A 5,949-nucleotide genomic window follows, 5' to 3' on the forward strand; every position below is an offset into this window, starting at 1 on the left:
AGGGAGAGGGAGAGGGAGAGGGAAGAAACAAGAGTCAGGGAGAATACAATGGACTTCATAAAAACTAAGTTTCTGTATGTGCTCAAAGCATACACACACACACACACACACACACACAAGTAAAAACATCTCAAAGGATTTGTGTCCAGAATGTGGAAGGACTCTTCTTTAAAAACAAAAGGCGGTCAAGTTTTAAAATAGACAAAGACTCAGTGGACAAGTCTTCATAAATCAACAACAACAACAACAAAAACAAAGACTCTGCATAAATAGACATTTTCTGAGAAGATACACAGATGTCCTGTAAACACATGAAAAAGTGCCAGTGTCATCAGTCATTACAGGACTGCAAGCCAAAGCACAATGAGGGCACTCCCTGGCCCCCTAGCTGTGATTGACAGCCAGAACACAGGCTGCTGAAGGTCTGGAGGACACACTGCTTGTAAGAACATCAAATGAGAAAGCCACCTGGGAAACCAAACTGGCTGTTCCCCAAACAGTTAAAAAACAGAAATACATAATGACCTGACAATTCAATCTACTCAGACTTCTATCAATAACAACAAAACTATAAATTCATGTTTCAAAGTACACAAATGTTCATAGCAACTTTATTAATAATAAACAAAAAGTTTAGATAGTTCAGTGGCCAGTAAGTGATGGGTAAATATACTTTAATATACCCATGCATATCCACAGTGGGAAGGGAATACGCATCCATGCAACATGGATGAACTTTGAAAACATAGTAAGAGAAGGAAGCCAGTAAGCAAATGGGGAGATGATTTTTCTGAGAATTGTCTCCTGTGGCTTGCATTTTATAAACCAGCCCTTGGCCCAGTCTGTGACCAAGTTAACAATGTGCTTCGAGGTCACTTAGAATCATGTGCTCATTTTGTTTATATACTGTGTACTTAGCCTGATCAGAATCAACTGCCCTTTAACAAAAACTATGTAATCAATCTTATCGCAGCTTATGATCTCAGTGTAATCAACTCTTGTAAGCTTAGCTAGTTGCATAGCTTTGATCTTATACTCTGTTCCTTATCGCCCCTTCATAGCTCATGCATCCCCCGACTCAAAACAGTGTGTGTGTGGGTGTGCACGCGTGTGCACGCATGTGCGGGTGTGCATTGTGTATGTTGTGTGTAAGTGTGTAAGATGTGGTAACTCGACAGAAAAGACTTCCAGTCAACACCCCCTCCTCTTTAAAATTGTTGAGAACAACATGTGAGCATGGCTTGAGAACAGCTGTCCGTGGCTTTCTGTACTGTTCTGAGTCAGAGAAACAAGTTCTTCCATTGTGAGACTCCTATAAGAAACCACTGAGCAAGAGTTTCATATTCATTATCCATTTCATAACTGCTGTTCAACAGATAGATAGAGAGGGCTCTTCAGAACAAGCCCATCAGGCTCACTCTTGGGCAAATGATGCCAAGGGTTAGTTTCTTTCTTTAGATGGCACTGTCTTAACAAAAGATTGTGTTGATGTCAATTTATGCAAATGTCCAACATAGGCAAAGCCATGAAAACACTAGTGGCCCAATGGCTGCTTACTAGAGCTGGGGTGGAGAGAGTGGGGAGGGATGACTAGTGGGATGTTCTAAATGCTAAAGCAAATGGACTGTTTGTATAACACCAAGGAATCACTAAACTGTACACTTTTATTGTAAGGAAAATCATTGCTACTACAACAGAGCCATTTTTTGTTCTGGAGTTGTGTGTGTGTGTGTGTGTGTGTGTGTGCGCGCACACTTTCATGTAAATGCACTGGTGCAGGTGTCCACATGTAGTGGTTCGTTGTCCTTCGTTATCACTCTCTACCATGTTTTTTTGAGACAGGACCTCTGCCTGGAGCTCGTTGATTCAGCTACACCGATTGGCCCATGAGCCCCAGCGTAATGTTGTTACGCAAACAACCATGACCTGTCTGTGCCTCTGGGATTACAGGTACGCACCACTGTGCGTGGATTTTTGTGTAGTTGCTGGGGATTGAACTCAGGTCCTCTTGCTTGGGTAACAAGCACTTTACAAACTGAGCCAGCTCCCCAGCCCGTAATGCCATTTTTTTTTAAGTGCTTGGCATAGTGACCACCACATTTACCAAAATATTACTGCATAATATAACTAACAGGTGTCCATTCTTTTCTTTCCCTAAATGTACCCAAGTCTGAACCTCAAAAAATACCAGGATCCCAATTCATCTATAGATGAACGCTCTTTACCAAAATACCTGTTATCTTAAGGAAGATTCTCTTCTCAGAATCGCCCACCCACAGGCTACTCCGCAGGCTGGATGAATTCATATCAAAGACCAGCTATGAATTCAATCAAACTCCAAATTGTAAACATTTGCAATGTGGGGGAGATGGAAGTGACTCGGTTGCCCAGCTCTGGGGCATGAGCTCTGTAGATGACCATGTCCTGTCTCGGTGTTGAGAGGTCAGATGTGCCTGTAGAAGGGATACTTTCCTCTGGGTCTCCGATGCTTCTTTTTAACCAGGGCACTCACCCAATTTAAAAGCAAACAACAATAAAACCATAACACTCTATTTATTGTCCGTATCAATTCTACTGTTGCTTTTATTCACTAAAAAAGCCCCTGAATCAAATATTTTCAAGCACACACAGGAGGCTTTAATTCCAGCACTTGGGAGGCAGAGGCAGGTGGATTTCTGAGTTTGAGGCCAGCCTGGTCTACAAAGTGAGTTCCAGGACAGCCAGGGCAACACAGAGAAACCCTGTCTCGAAAAACCAAAATAAGAAAAAAGAAAAAGAAAGAAAGAAAGAGAGAAGAGAGGAGGAAGGGGAAAGGGAGGGGGAGGGAAGGGAGAAGGGGAGGGGGAGGGACAGGGAAGGGAAGTAGAAGGAAGTGCTGTATGGGTTTCTGAGGCTCCAGGGCCACAAGATTCTTGGCTGCCCACCTGGCGGAGCTTCTGTGACTCACTGTTCTTTCTGCTCTGTTTCCATCAGGTTAACCATGGCTTTAGGGCATTCTCTATGACTTGTGCCATGTCCTAAAAGACATGGACAGAGTTGGTGCCCTGCTTTTTTTCTTCTTTTTTTTTTTTTCTTTTTGCATCCAAGTCCTCAAACTCACCCTTTAAATGCCTCCAGATGACTAAGTCACAAACACTCTTGTCAGCATACTTGACATTAAGTAGATTGATTGATTGCATCAGGATGGAAGTCAGCTGTATGATCACAGATGATGTGTTCCCTGCTTGGGGGGGGGGGGATCTGCTGTGTTCTATGCAGGCTTTCCCCCCCACACACTTTTTTATTAGATATTTTCTTTCATTTACATTTCAAATGCTATCCCGAAAGTCCCCTATACCCCCCCCACCCTGCTCTCCTACCCACCCACCCCTACTTCTTGGCCCTGGCGTTCCCCTGTACTGGGGCATATAAAGTTTGCAAGACCAATGGTCCTCTCTTCCCAATGATGGCCAACTAGGCCATCTTCTCCTACATATGCAGCTAGAGACACGAGCTCCGGGGGGTACTGGTTAGTTCATATTGTTGTTCCACCTATAGGGTTGCAGACCCCTTCAGCTCTTGGGTACTTTCTCTAGTTCCTATATTGGGGGCCCTGTGTTCCATCCAATAGATGACTATGAGCATCCACTTCTGTATTTGCCAGGCACTGGCAAAGCCTCACAGGAGATGCCCTGCTTATGATCACATGGTAGCTGGGCCTGGTGGTGCGCGCTGACAATCCCAGCACATAGGAGGCAAAGGCAAGAGGATCGAAAGTTCCTGACCTACAGGGAAACTTTGTCAAAAGAAAAAAAGATGACTTAGTTGTTAAAGTACTTGCCACACCAGCCTGAGGCCCTAGCAAATGAGTGAGCCCCAGGTTCAGTGAAAGACCCTGCCACAAAAACTAAGGTGAAGAGCAGTAAACACCCAATGTTGACTCTTAGCCTCCACCCACGAGCTCACACATGTATACACACATATATCATACACACTGATATACCATGTACACACACATATATCACACACACTGATATACCATGTATACACACACATATATCACATACACTAAATAAGTAAGTCCTCTCATAGTGTGGTAAACTGAAAAATGGCCCTAAAGACATCCATGTCTTCGTCCCTGGGAGCTGTGACTGTTAATGGCTATGTGTTTTAATAGCAGCCAGAACTAGAGATGGATCTCATATTTAGCGCAGTGCTAATGGCAATAAGAAGGCAGAGGAGACAGACATAGCAAGGTGACAACAGAGGCAAGGGTTTGGAGCAATACAGCCACAAGCCAAGGAGTTCCAGCACCAACCAGCAGCTGCAGGAGGCAGAGGCAAGGGGAGGGCTCCCCAGGACCCGGCTGGGCAGGGGGAGCATGGCCCTGCTAATACCTTGATTCCATCTCCGATTCTGGCCCGGGAACTATTAGAGAGTAAGGGTTCTGTCATTACGAACCACTTTAAGATGATCATTTGTTAGCCCATAATTTCCCTACAGATAAATCACTGCTGACTTCCGGGCTGCCATGCCCTTCCTCTCTGTGCTCCCCTCATGAGGTGGTGACTGCTGAATCCAATGGTCTTCACTGTGTCTTTCCAGAAAACACCTTTTCTTCTCCTACACCCCTTGTCCCTTCGTCTCCAGCAAGTTTTCTTATCTTGCCTGTATCCTGTATGTCATCTTACCTTGCCTGTAGCCTGTCACTTGGCATGGTATGCTGCTCTGCTCACAGGCTGTCTCTCAACTCGAGCTTGGGTCTGGTCAGGGTATAGATTTTATCTGCATTCCCAGCACCAAGCACAGTGTCTGGGACATGAGGTAGACGTCAAATAACAGCCTCCCCACAGTCTCCACTCAGATGACTTGACACTGTTCTCCTCATGGCCCATTATGTAGCACAGATGCAGACCAGACCCCAGGCTGAGGGGTTTGTCTCTTCATAGCCATTCTGCCACTCTGTCTTGCCAGGCTCTATAACCAGGAAGCTTAAGCGGGAGATTCTGTGGGTGCCTGATTAAATCTCACTCTCCCCTGAACCAGAGCTTAAACAAAACACAGTGTTTTCAGGGTATGTGTACAGCCAGGCAGTGGTGGCATATGCCTCTAAATCCCAGGACTCTGGAAGCAGGGGCAGGCAGATTTCTGAGTTAAAGGCTAGCCTGGTGTACAGAGTGTGTTCGGCTACACAGAAACTCTATCTCAAAAAAAAAAAAAAAAAAAAAGTAGTCTGTGTAGTCTGTATGCAGGAAACTGTAGAGCAGTCACCAAGAAACAGAAAGAAGGTGGGCCTCTCAGCACTGAGGCATGGAATCAGTCAAGGTAGACATGCTTCACACTTAGTGATTTTAACAAAAAAGATCTAAGAGACCGGAGATGACAAGACTAAAAGCCATTGCCCAGCTGAAGTTGGAGGGTAGAGGGAGGGAGTGGTCCTCACACAGGATGGGACCTACATGATGAGGGATTATCTATACAGCCATGAGAGCCTGGGGCCTGCATGCAAACCCCCAACTTCAGCTGTGTTTTGACACAGATTTTGTTGTTGTTTATGTTTTTTGACACAAGATCTCTCTGTGTAGCCCTGGCTGTCCTGGAACTCACTCTGTAGACCAAGCTGGCCTGGAACTGAGATTCGCCTATCTCTGCCTCCTGAGTGCTGGGATTAAAGGTGTGCTCCACTTCCTGGCTTGATGAAGATTCTTAACATCCTAGGTAGCCATATTCATCCTGCTACTATCAAAAAAAAAAGTCAGGCTTCTGAGTGGTCACAAGTCAGAGTTGGAAGCTGCGAAGCGAGATGCTAAACCATAGATTCCTTAGGATCATGTCTCTCATGGAGACTGCTCTGGGCACCCACACTTCCTCCCTGTATCAATGGGTAGTCATGTCTTTTCTTTCTTTCTTTCTTTCTTTCTTTCTTTCTTTCTTTCTTTTTTTTTTTTTTTTTTTTTTTTTTGGTTGGGA

This window comes from Mus caroli, chromosome 1, assembly GCF_900094665.2.
Source record: "Mus caroli chromosome 1, CAROLI_EIJ_v1.1, whole genome shotgun sequence".
NCBI classification, from domain to species: domain Eukaryota; kingdom Metazoa; phylum Chordata; class Mammalia; order Rodentia; family Muridae; genus Mus; species Mus caroli.